Source organism: Apodemus sylvaticus, chromosome 5 (genome assembly GCF_947179515.1).
Source record: "Apodemus sylvaticus chromosome 5, mApoSyl1.1, whole genome shotgun sequence".
Lineage (NCBI taxonomy): Eukaryota > Metazoa > Chordata > Mammalia > Rodentia > Muridae > Apodemus > Apodemus sylvaticus.
In genome coordinates this window covers 148,160,326-148,172,646 of record NC_067476.1, presented here as the reverse complement: position 1 = coordinate 148,172,646, position 12,321 = coordinate 148,160,326, and the positions used below count along the sequence as shown (strand labels likewise).

General features: G+C 44.1%; 1 protein-coding gene across 1 annotated transcript in view; it reads left to right on the top strand.

The window, feature by feature from the left end:
• Ptprt (protein tyrosine phosphatase receptor type T) overlaps positions 1-12,321 on the top strand; it is a 1,128,608-nt gene that overhangs the window by 26,933 nt on the left and 1,089,354 nt on the right. The window lies entirely within an intron of this gene.

Here is a 12,321-nt window from a genome sequence, read left to right as displayed (position 1 = left end):
GGGAGGGGAGTTAAGAGGGTAGCAGAGGCAGAGAAAGTCAGAGAGGAGAGAAGTAGAGGACGGCCATGACCACGTGGAGGGGGGGAAGGGAGAGAGAGAAGAGCCCGAGAGGGCAAGAGAGAAACAAGCAGGAGACAGGAGTAAGAGCATTGATGAGTTTTCTAAGGAGTGTAAAGTTAGTGCGAGTTTGGAAGTGAGCTCTGAGCACTGCCCCTCCCTCAGGAGAGCATGGATGTGGATGCTGCTTTCCTCTTCCACAGCTCTGAGTATTCAGAGGTGGAGACCTCTCTGGCGGCTCCACAGATTCCCTGGCTCTGAGGGCCTGAGTGAACTCTGGAGCCTGTGAACCACCTGTGCTTCATTTAATTTATTCATCCCTTTGTCTTGTCTGTGCTCAGCTTGTTCCTGGCCTCCTGAGCAATCCAATCCCATTGAAATCACCGTGACTGATCACTATAATCTTTTTATTCAACCCCTTAAACAAATGAAGCCAAATACCAGAATAGAGGCACCATGACACATGACTCTGAGCAAGACATTCATGAGGGCTCTCCTTGTTTAAGCCTCTATCCCTCTTTGATTCCCCTCCCCATTCATTAATGCTTTGTCTGGGATGAATATAGGCCCAAATGAAGTATACCTAGAATGAGAGATGGGTAGAGAATTGTAACCTGCTGCCATTTTCAGGATACCCTTGGTCTAGACATGGCACAGATGAAGGATTGATCGTCTTTATTGAGGGTGGTCTTGAAGTAGAACCAAGATTTCATCATTATGAAACCGGACAGGGAAACCAGAAACAGAAGGAGTTACACAAAGGTGCAGAATTATGACTTAGCCTGGCAGATTCAAAGGACTGTCTGTGAACAAGGGCAGAGAGAGGATGGAAAGTGGGTCTGATCAAAAGTGAGGCTGGAGATCCAGACTTGGCCGGCTCACTCTGGAAGGTCCTGCTACTGAGTGTCACCAAAGAGTCCTGAAGGCCAGAGGAAGCCGTGGGAATGTTCTAAGTGGGTGACTGACATCGTTTAACTTGCTTTTAAAGATAATTGCTGTTGTGACTGGTGAAAGGTGGGTTTGGAAGGTCATGGCATCATCAGGAACCTAAGAGGAGAAAAGTGTGGAATGGTTTAGATCATGGAAGGGTAGCTTTGGGGCTGGAGAGATGACTCCGTGGACGTAGTGCCTTCCATGAACACATGGAGATCTGAGGCTAGACCCCAGAGCTCAGGTGAAATCATGAGTGATACCCACCAGCAATCTCAGCAGTGGATGGAAGGATGGTGACAGAAGTGGGTCTAGCTCCAGAGCTTGCTGCCAGGCAGTCTAGCCAAACTGACAGGCTCCAGGTTCAGTGACACATTCTGTCCCGGGAAATAAAGTGGAGAGCCACTGAGAAAAGACACCCGGTGTTCACACACAAGGCTCACTTACATGGGCACACACACATGCCACTGACTCAAACATACCTATAGACATGCTCACATACAGGAGAGAGTAACTCTTTATCTCTCTCTCTGTGTCTCTCTCTCTCTGTCTCTGTACATGTGCATGAATGTGCACATGTACATGCGTGTATGTGTGCATGCATACATGTGTGTGTATGGAGGTGCATGTTCATGTGTTGTGATAGTTGATGAAGGAGCAGATTTGGTATTACTTCATCCCCAGGCACATGCAGTGAGAAAGAAGTTTGGATACCACACATGTAGAATAGGAATACAGCAGGAGCCATTGTATCCACAAGCCTTCATTCTTTCCTCCATCCTCCCAGTTGCGCCCACATTTTTCTTTTGCCTTAAGAGGGGATCTCACTGCTGATCAACCCCCTTCTCCAGTATCTGGGCTTCATTTACTCCACCATGGTCACAGAGGTTGACTTAGGGCTGGAGACTTGAACCAATTGGCTCTTACACTGCGTATAGCAGTTGAGTGGTATGTGACACCAGTGGTATGTGAGTGGTATGGACCAATGAAGAGTGGAGAAGGAAACCAAGTCAGCCCTCTTCTTCTGGGTAGAATTACACACACAGTGTGGATCTTGATATTGCAGCCATTCAGTCTATATGTCTGAGGAGGGATCCGTTCAGAGTGATGTTGAACCATGCAAGCAGAACTGAAAGACAGCTGGATGATTGGCTTTGGGAGCTCATAGCATCTTCAGCCCCTTTGGGGTATGCATGGATAAAACATTTCAGTGTCTTAAGACTGTTGAGTTGTATTTCCTACCACGTGCTGCTAGAAGCATCTTCCTGGGGCATCCAGTCAGAAGGGATTTCCCACGAGTCAACCAAGGAGGGGCAGGAGACAGAAAAGAATAACAGTAAAATAATGGGATCCGGAAGTCATGGTCTGGGGAAGAGGCTCTGGGGAGTGATCCATGCCTCTGGTAGGTAACGCCTACATAGGTAGAATCACCAAGGTCAGGCTTAGGCCATTAGGTGTTACTGTGGCTTCTTAATGCATGTTCATGCCTGTGTCTACTTTTAGTAACTTTACTTCAGTAGTTTACATTTAGCCTTAGAGCCATGGAGCTGAACCTTACACAGACATGCACTTTGGCATATGAACTTTTTTATTTGAAGAACATAGGTAAATGTAATAACACAGTCTATCCATGACTCTAGCCCTGAATTTTTCTCAGTCGTGTTTATTCAATCACAGTCAGTCTGTCTTTCCCAGTCTTATAAAAAGTAAGAAAAAAACCTACTTGCTTTTCCATTTTTCTCCAATGCATGGCTAATTATTATTATTTATTCTGTATATCTATCTATCTATCTATCTATCTATCTATCTATCTATCTATCTATCTATCTATCTATCTATCTGTCTGTCTGTCTGTCTGTCTGTCTGTCTGTCTGTCTGTCTGCCTGTCTGTCCGTCTGTCCACCCATCCACCCATCCATCCATCCATCCATCCATCCATCCATCCATCCATCTATCTATCTATCTATCTATCTATCTATCTATCTATCTATCTATCTATCTATTTATCTATCTACCTATCTATCTCTATGTGTGTGTGTGTGTGTGTGTGTGTGTGTGAAATGGGTGTGCATGTATGTGTGGGCTGTTGGAGGCCAGCAGAGGGTTAGGGTGTCCTTTGTCACTCTCTCCCTTGTTCCTTGGAGGCAGGGCATCTTGTGAAAACTGAAGTTTGTGTTTTCCAGCTAGGCTGGCCGCTGACAACCCTCCTTTAGCTCTAGAGTTCCATGCATGTGTGAGACCATGGCTGGTTTTCAAATGGGTTCTGGGATCTGAACTCTGGCCCATGCATGTACAGCAAGCATACTTAACAGATGAGTTTTTTTCTCTGCCTCAATAGCTAATTATTGCTTGCTGTCATATGTCATTTACGTTTTTTTCTATGGGCATATAAGCTTATGCATGTTCTACACACACACACACACACACACACACACACACACAGGAGAGAGAGACACCCTCTCATGTGTGCATACTCTCTCTTACTTGGTAAACACAGTTGCAATTATGCTTTACAAACGAGTCTCCAGCGTCCATGTGACTGTGAAGCTTCACAGAGGGGACATTCTGAGCATCGTGTCGCCGAGCCTTCAGCATCCTCTCTCCACTCAGCTCACGTTTGCTGTGAGGTAAATGCCCCTTATTCTTAGGACAATGAAGGTATCTGATTTTAAACAACTCTGAGCCTTTCTCTACATTTTCTTGGCCAGTGCATAGTAGTATGAGAGGGAGAAGGGGAATAGATAAACACCCAAGTAAAGGGTAAAAATTGGGAACAGAGAAGTGAAAGATAATCAGGGAAACGTTTAAGCAATACTATCTCTATTTCAGGGAATTGAGAGCCAAGTGTAGACTGTTAAATGGGTCATTCTTGGAGCTTGGGAGAGGTGTGATATATAGTATGTAATTAAGAGGCAGGGGACAGTGCCATTTTTTATATCTCCTACTTGTCACTTGTGCAGATTTGATTTCAAATATGATTTCTTAGGTTACAAGGGTAATTAATCATACAGACTCTTCCAGGAGATATCAGTCACCCGTGTCACCCTTTAAATTGACAGACCCCGGGAAGGAACACTTAGGAAACACTCACTGTAGATTCACTCACTTAACAGGGGTTAGTTGTGCACCTACTATGTGCTGAGGGTTTTTCTGCTCACACTGAGAAGTATAATGGGATGGAAGGCATTGTAGGAACCTCATGTAGTCTGTTGAGGACAGAACAGACAGCACAGGCCAAGCTATACTGAGATAGACCTTCGCTTTTAAATCAGGACAAGACACCTAACTCGTCTTCCTCACTTGTATATGTCCTAATTTCCTTAAGTTGTTATATGTTATTTTAAGTTGTGAACTCAAGTTCACTTGAGAGGAATAAAAGGACAAAAGGAAATTTCACCAGTGACCTTACAACATCGAGTGAGGCACCTTCATACTCTAGTGCATTACCTCTTCATCTTTTATCTTGGGTAACGTGTGCGGTATCATCAAACACGTGTTTGCTTAGTCTTGGGATCTGCTCTTAAACCTGAACAGGAGACAGGTTTTTCCTGAGCACATTTGGCATTTGATGACATAGCTGCTTCCATGACTTCAGAATGAAGCGTGTGAAGCTTTATCTAGAAGTTTGAATCCTCTGTAGGGCTTCTTGCTTGGCAAGGTGGACGGCTCCATCAGGCAGGCTGGCTGAGGGCATCCTTTCTCCTTGGCCTTCTGAAGAGTTGTGGCTACAATTCCTGTATCACCTAGTCTTTAGATTCTTGGTGTTTAATGTTTGGAAGTATCTGTTGGTTAAAGTATCTCAGAGGCTGTGTGCCTTAGTTATGCACACCTGGGTTGTTTCTCACTTCTTAGATGTGTTTCCTAATACTTTCTGACAGTCAGCTTCTCATTAGAAGTCTTCCCTCTCCTTCCCTCCCCTTCTTTGCTCTCATCTACCCTCCCCTTCCCTCCTCTCCTCCATTCATTTGCTTTTTTCCCCTTTGAAATACTTTATGATCTTGCTGTATTGGGACATTTCTAGTCCCATGCCACAGAAGCAAAGTCCTCTTCATTGAGGTACTGACGTCTGATATATGATTTTGAATATTTGAATGGAGAGTCTTTAGGACACTCAGACCAGTGATAGTTTATTCTTTCTTAAATGGGAGATTGAACATGTGGCAGATCATGGCTTCCCTCCTCTCTAGAGAAGAAGAACATTTTATTTAGCCACTGCTGTGGTAATCCCCCCACCACCCCGCCGGTGCCTTCTCTTCCCAGGGCTGAGAAAGGTTCAGCAGCTGGAAGATGCAGTCAGGACAACAGGCACAATTGTGCTTTCTGGGGAAGGCAGAGCAAGAGGGCCAGCTGGGGCTGTAGATCACAGATGTTACTGGCTATGTTGGTGTTGTGTGGAGAGCCATCTCAGCGCTTTGGTCTTCCAGGGGTGCTTTAGTGGACACTGGGGAGAGCAGTCTGCTGGTTATGCTAACTGGAAAATGGTGCTCCTTGGCTCCAGGGAGTTTTGGCCATGAAACATTTTGGAATAGGTCTTGCCAGAATTTTCTGTGTCCAAAAGAATGTATGAGTTCAGCATTCTGGTTGGAAATCTCATTATTTAAAATATTGGTTAAGTCTTAAAATTATTCTCTTGCACAGACACAATGAAACCTAAGGGTAGGCTACTTGTTAACCACAGATCATCTGCAAGTTTTAGAAGTCTACATTCCTTTTCACAGCTCAGAGATGGTCACATGACCCTTCTCCAGCCCCTTCACAATTCTCTTGGTACTTAAATGAGTCCAGTTGTTGTCATGGGAGTCTAAGAGAGTACAACCTTAGAGGTGTCATGTGGCAGGTCAGGTTAACTGGGATCTCTCTCTCTCTCTCTCTCTCACACACACACACACATCACACAAAGGTAATGTTGGGTCACGATTCACTAGTGACAGTGGTAAGCTCCTACTGTGGCTTTGAGTGCTTCCCGAGACTCTGTTAGTGCCTTTCATGTGGCCTAGCTCATTAATCCTTTTGACCAAGTGATCACCAAGGCAGGATATTACCTCCACACAAAACACACAGAACCACACAGAAGCTCTGTGAGGTTCTGTAGTGGCCCAAGGACACACAGCTGACAGGGAAAGAGCCAGAGTTTGTCATCTGAGTCTTCCACTTCACCCAAAGTGGCTCTTCATGAGTCCGTTGGCGGGGTTAATTCTCTCTACCCTAGGTTTTCACACATGCTTCCCTTGGACTGGGTCTTGATCATAGTAGGTCCCCTGTAATTACCATTTTTGGTAATCACACTGTTGGATTGGCTTTTCTCCAGTGGGCCGATTTAGCCCAGTGCAAGCAGTTTTTCCTAGCAGATAATGAGACTTCTTAAACCCACATTTTCATGACAGAGTTTATTTTGGTGAAATACAAAAGTAATGCAAATATTTACTAATTTTTCCTTTATTAAACCATAATACACAGGGGCATATTTTTAGAGATGATAAATCATTTCCTTCACAAAGGGATCTTGCGGAGAAAAAAATGCTGCACATTTAAAAATTATATACTATTCTATAATTGTACAAATCAAACACGTGTATTATTTGTAATTACACTGGTAATATATGTAATTACATGAGAAAACAATTACAGCAAACTGCATTCCAAGAGAACATGAATCAAGATTTTTTCCCTCTGTTTTCCTAGTTATTTTGCAGCATTAATTTGTTTCACAGAAGTAAGAATATTGCACAGACCTTAAAAAAAATCCCTGACCTACCTTGGGCACTTTAAAAATGTCTCAAGCAGACTGTACTCATGTCTTGCAATCTTGGAGGTGAGAGCAAAACCTATCTTCTTTCTTCACTTATTTTCTCCTGCCCCGAACAAACTGCAGCAGGCAGTGCCTTTTGCTGTGCGGATGCTCTGCCAGCGCTGTCACTGCACCTGCAGAGTGCTTCTGCTGTGGGTAACTTACAAAGACGCTGACAATACTCTTTATGGCATCTGCAAAAATAACCGACATGGTTTGGGGAATAATGCCCAGGACCCATTGGGAAGTAATAAACGTTTGTCTGCCTGTCTTTCCTTCCTTCGTTCCTTCCTTCATTCCTTTGTTCGTTCATTCGTTCGCTTGTTTGTTCCTTCCTTCCTTCTTTCCTTCCTTCCTCTCCCCCTTCTTTAAAGAATTGTTGCATTTATTTATTTATTTATTTATTTATTTATTTATTTATTTATTTAATGTGTGTATGTGTGTGTGTGTGTGTGTGTGTGTGTGTGTTGGGGCACACAGATGTCATAGTATATATATGGAAGTCAGAGGATAGCTTGAGGAAGTTTTTTCTCTTCTTCATGTGGGCTCTAGGGATAAAACTCAAATTGTCAGGTAGGTGGCAAGCGCCCTTCCCTACTCAGCCATCTTCTTGGTCCATGCTTCTTCTATCTACTCTTTTTCCTCCTTCCTCATCTTCTTCTTCCTCGTCTTCTTCTTCCTCGTCTTCTTCTTCCTCTTCTTCTTCTTCTTCTTCTTCTTCTTCTTCTTCTTCTTCTTCTTCTTCTTCTTCTTCTTCTTCTTCTTCTTCTTCTTCTTCTTCTTCTTTTGCTTCTTCTTCTTTGCTTCTTCTTCTTCTGCTTCATCATCATCATCATCATCATTGTCTTCTTAATCTTCTTTTCTTTTGTTTGCTTTTTGATTGAGACATGGTCTCCCTATGTATAGCCTTGAACTCATGATCCTTCTGCCTCAGCCTCTATATGTATATTTACCACCCTCATCAGTCAAGAGACACATATTTTCTTAAAGAATTAACATATTAAATGGAAGGGGGTAGTAAGGGTCACAACAGCAGATAGGACAGCAGAGGTTTTTGGGAAAGGCAGTGCTGGCCTCACAGAAGCTACAGCAGAAGGCAGGAACTGATCACCATGGACTCTTGCTACTCATGCTTGTACTTCCTAGAGATCCATCCCAGAGTTACTGAGTTCCAAGGGTGCCTCAGCTGACATAGGTGTGGTGCAACCAGCGTGAAGGCAACACTCCTTGGCTCTATCTGGCTCATATCTTGAGCCTGGTATGGCCACTGGTTCTCACTGTCAAGAGGCTGTGTAAATCCACCTTTGATGTGGACCCTGGATTTTCAGTTAGAGGGAATATGAGTCGGAGACTTCTGGAGAAGATTATCATTGGTTCCTTAATTATCAGCCACGTGTGGAGCACCTGGTTTTTGCATATGATGTCATGCTGGTACCCAGGGTTACAGAGATGATAAAATATGGTGATCAAGAGTATCAGGAACAAAGGGGATGAGGAGCATACGACAAGACACAGGGGATTTCAGATGACCTTGGAGGGTGAGGGTGAATTTAGAAGATACAGGTAGAGATGACAGGGTGGAGTGGGTGATGGGTTGGTGAGAACACATTCCATGCAGGTTAAAAGATGTGCCAGGACACTGAGGTATGGGTCAATGAGGTGTCTTCTAGGATATGTGTGTTCAGTGCAGCAGGTGTGTGTGTGTGTGTATGTGTGTGTGTGTGTGTGTGTGTGTGTGTAGTTGAACATGGAGGCAGATCCTCCCCTCTTAGCCTGTGGTGTGAAACATATTGATGATCTATAACTTTAGATGATTTATAATTTTAATTATAATTTATAATTTTAGATGGTGTTTGGAAATTGAGCACACCCACTAGAACCACCAAAGATAGCCCTTTGCTGCAAGACACTGTTTTCTTTTGCATGTTTTGTATGTGTGGTATGCAAGTATGTATATGTTTGCATGCTGCTCATAGGTATGTGTTGCTGTACATACATATGGCAGAGGCCTGAGGATGACATTGGAAGAAATATTCCTTGAAAACTCTCCACACATATTCAGGAGGCAGAGTTTGTTAGCTAAACCCAGAATCTGCGGCTTTGGCTAATCTCTCCTCTCTCTGCCTTCTGAGTCCTGGAATTACTGGCCAGCTGCCACACATGCACGCACGCACACACGCACGCACGCACGCATGAGTGCACACACACACACATACACACACATACACACATATACACACACATACACACACATGCACATGCACACATACACACACATACACACACACACACACACACACACACACACACACACACACACATACACACTTGACATTTCCTTGGACTCTGGGAACCTGAACTCAGGGTCTCACTCTTGCTTGGCAAACACTTTACCCACTGAGCTATTGAGCCAGGCCCTGAATGAAATGTTTTATAGCTGTAACCTCTCCTTATTGACATGAAGTTGCTCCTGGTGTCTACTGTGCCAGGAAGTATCTGGCTGGTCAAGGTGTATATGGGTTTGTGGCTGAAGATGAGAGTGTTGGTCCTGTGTCATCACTGTGCCTTTCAGCAGGTGGTAGGAATATCTCTTTTAGGCCCCTTGGAGGTCACGTCATGAACTAAGGAAGGTGACAGATTTGTCCTTGGAGGCATCCTTCGTGGACATCTGGCATCGCTGGGCTTCTGTAGACCCACGATAGACAGAGAAGCTCAAGGACATGCAGAGAAACGTGCTGCAGAGTTACTTTGTTCTGCTGCTGAGTCAACTTCCTCTTTTTATTACATTCTCCCATCGTGACTAAAAATGTTAGCACACATATGGCTGCCGAGTGTGGTGGTCAGAATATAAATATCACCTAGTTTCTTCCTGTGTTCCGCAGACAATTATGCATGTCAGGCTCTGTACACAAGTTTACATCTCTGATGAAGAAGCCACTGGCTTCTGTGTCTGGCCTGGGGTGGGGAGAGGGAGGAGAGAGTTTGAGGGATTTCTTACAGGGAGATATGTAGGAAGATGATGATAATAACGATGATGATGATGGTGAACATAGGGAAAAGGCCTGAGCTCACCTCTGTTTATAAAAACACACCAATCTCCAAGCTCAAAAACTCAACAGTCCCTGAGTTAAAGAACCCACCAATAACTGAGCTCAAACAAAGAAACAAACAATCAAACCTCACCAATCCCTGTGTCAACCCAAGCTCAGGACTTGAAATACCACCAGTCCCCATACTGGAAATCTCTGCTTCTGAAAATTCCACCTCCATGAAACCTTACAGAAGTCTGTCTCCAGCTCAGTTCTTTGCTGCTTCTCATTCTAGCGGAGGCAGCCACCCTCTTGTGTCTTTCCAGATAAATCTCTTATGTGAAGTTTGTTGTGCAATGTGACTTTTTGGTATTCCTGGGCTCCTGAGTGCCAGGATGCCTTTCCCTTTTGAATTGTAACACATGTGTTAGGGAACGTTTCCCCCTCAGAGGTGTAACACTTATGATGAAGATGATGGCGAGGCTGATAGTTTTTAGGTTCTATTGTGCAATGGGGGGCGTTTTCCTCATATCCATTGAGTAAAGTGATACTCTATTTCCTGTTTCTACTGGGGAAACTGAGGTATGGTGAGGTTTCAGATCAATGGAGGCAGCAGAATTGAGGCCCAGAGCAAGTACCAAACAACTAGATGTGGAGTTCAGGAGACAATGAAGTCAGTTTAATCTGAGGTCATTCACTGGGAAAGAATTCTTCCTGTTGGCCAGCTGATGCCCTTGGAGTCTTGGAGGAGGAACACTCTGAAGGGAGTACCTGGAAGCATATGATGTGCTGTATAGCAGTTTCTCCAACATTAAATCCTTTCATTTTGGGAGTGGGGGTGCAACTTCTGAAAATGTTTACAGGTTGTTGAAACAGCCAGTGTTCTAGTTTGACTTCAAGAGGTCAAATATTACAGGGCATCTGTTTAAGACTGGAAGTAAACACCTCAAAGTACCTCCAGGAAGTCCCTGAAACAGATCAGATTCTCTAAGACCCTCCTTCCCCAAGAGTAAATAATGAAGAGTGTAAGTCACTCTCAAATAAGCCCCTCAGCCTCTTAGAAGCAGAAACCACTAGAACATCCCAGAAGAAACAAACACCAGCTGAAGTTCCCACAAGAGGGTTAGAGCAACCAGGCCCCCTGAAAAGGACACACTCTAACTTGCTGAGTTGCCCGTAGGCTGTGTGGTGTGCATCAGGTTTCCAGTCACCCATGTTAGGCTAGGCCTTGGTGATTCAGCTGTCTTTGAGTCATTTCTGCTTCTGTAACTAAGTCCTTACCCAAATTTCTACAAATAATCTGAATAAATTCATTGGTTCACCAAGTCTGACTTCAGTGGTGTCCATACTTTGGTCTGTTGTCAGTTCCGTATCTGGGGTGAGCAGGAAAAATCTGTGTTAGGTGGTGGTCCTACAGTGAGTAAAGTTGACCATGGGTAGAAAATGGTCTTGCAGTCATCAGTGCACAGGGTAAAAGGTGAGGGGCCGTGACCCTGGGAGCCACAGAGGCTGTCTGGGCCTCCAAGAAGGTCTTAGGTTCAGGCTCAGACCACTCTGGTCACCTCTTAGATGACTCAGGATGTCAGGGACTGCTATCTTCCTGACCATCAAAGGCATCTCTGAAGTTCTTTTGGAATCCACATGAAGTGGTACCAGGAGATTTCTGGGAACCCTCTGCTACTTAGGTGTGTAGTGCAACATCCCAAAAGCAAACGCAGAAGGTCTGGAAAGGGAGTCATGCAGAGGAGGCTCTCTGAAGAGTCTGCTTCATTAATAGCATGCAAATCCCTGTATTGTCTTTCTCCTCCCCAGTGTGTGTGTGTGTGTATGTCTCTCTTTCTGTCTGTGTGTATCTGTGTGTGTATCTGTATTTTTGTTTCTGTGTGTATCTCTGTGTGTGTTTGTGTATGTTTGTGTGTGAGTGTATATGTCTGTGTGTATATTTGTATGTGTGTTTCTGTGTGTGTTTGTATATGTTTGTGTGTGTATCTATGTGTGGTATGTGTGTGTGTCTGTGTGTATCTGTATGTGTGTTTCTGTATGTCTCTGTGTGTGTATCTATGTGTGTGTCTGCGTTTCTGCATATGTGTCTGTGAGTGTGTGTATATATGTATGTGTGTTTGCGTTTGTGTGTGTTTCTGTGTGGGTATCTGTGTGTGTGTGTGTGTTTGTGTGTACCTGTGAAGGACCAAAGTCGATGCCAGGAATAACTTTCAATCTACTGCTCTTCCACCTTATTCTCTGAGGTAAAGTCTCTTAGTTAAACCCAGGACTCATCTAGAAGACTGGCCTCCCAGTCCAACCTGGAATTATAGGTGGGCTATCACACCCACTTGGCACTTATGTGGGTTCTGGGAATCTGAACTTCAGTCCTTATGTAGCAAGCCCTTGAACCACAGAGTCATCTTCCCAGCCTGAGCTTTTTCACTGAAATCACAATTATTTTGTACCTCTTCTGGTAAACCATGATCTATTGGTATTTTTAATTTTTAAAAAAACATTTTAACTGGTATTGAG